Source organism: Pterocles gutturalis, unplaced genomic scaffold (genome assembly GCF_000699245.1).
Source record: "Pterocles gutturalis isolate BGI_N339 unplaced genomic scaffold, ASM69924v1 scaffold7242, whole genome shotgun sequence".
NCBI lineage: Eukaryota > Metazoa > Chordata > Aves > Pterocliformes > Pteroclidae > Pterocles > Pterocles gutturalis.
In genome coordinates, this window is record NW_010110164.1 from 175257 (window position 1) to 176355 (window position 1099).

The window sequence follows — 1099 nt, forward strand, 5'->3', positions numbered from 1 at the left end:
CCCTCCTTCCCTCTTCAAAAGTTCACAATGTGGGAAAGGAGACCCTGACCGACAGACCTGGGGCTGAAGGACCTGTGGTGGTTCTGAGGCCAAACTGGGAAAAACAAGCAAAGCTGCGGGAGAAGCTGGTTGAAGTAAAAGAGGCTTGTGGAAATTTTTGAATGAAGTAAAACACCCCTCTCCCCGAAACTTCTAATTTTGGTTAACTGGGCATGTTTCTCAAAGAGTTTCAGTTTGGGAAGCATCAAAACATGAACTACAAAGGTTTCCAGAATAAAACATTTCATATAAGAAACATTGAAAGAATCTCTTTAATCAAAATTATTCCCTTGCCTTTATTCCTTTTTTTTTTTTTGACCAAAAAGATTTCAGAACAGTTTTTGTCCTGTATTTTATTTTTCAGTCATTGAAAAAAAATAGTAAATTGACTTGTTTGTAAATTGACCAGGTTGGGAGGATCTAAACCTTCTCACCCTTTAAACAGGCAAACATCAGTGTTACAGATGGTTAAAGGTGCAAAAAAGCAAAAGAATAGGCTATGGGGAAAATAAAACCTGTCCACTATCCAGTTTTATCTGCTTATTGATGTGTGCTATCATCCATGCACCATTGCTACTATAACAACCTTTTCCTGTGCTGGCTCATTCATCTGTTTTAGAGCTGCTGATCATTTCTCAGCCATAGCAGGTGGCTCACCCACATCCTCACACACAGTCATTTGGCCAAAAAGTCGCTTTGTTGCCCTCACCTTCCCCTTGTCCGATGACTCCAGTGATGCCTTTTTTTTTTTTATGACTCATGTTATGCTACTGCTTCTGCCAACCAGCAATGGCACTTCTGCCCAAATCAGCTCCCAAAGCTTGGGGGGGGTTTGAATGTTTTCCCTTTTATTTTATCAAATGTATCCATGGAACCCTCTGAGTACTTCTAAAAACCACAAATCCCCATCAATTTGCTGAGAAAGCCTGCCACAAGTCTCGTCAAAAGATAATAGGGCTTTAATCACAGCAAGACGCACCCTTTTGAACTGCGCTCTTGAGCAAAAAAAGTACATGAGGCAAACACAGGCTTTGGCACATCTGCATGGAAAAACTTCAGA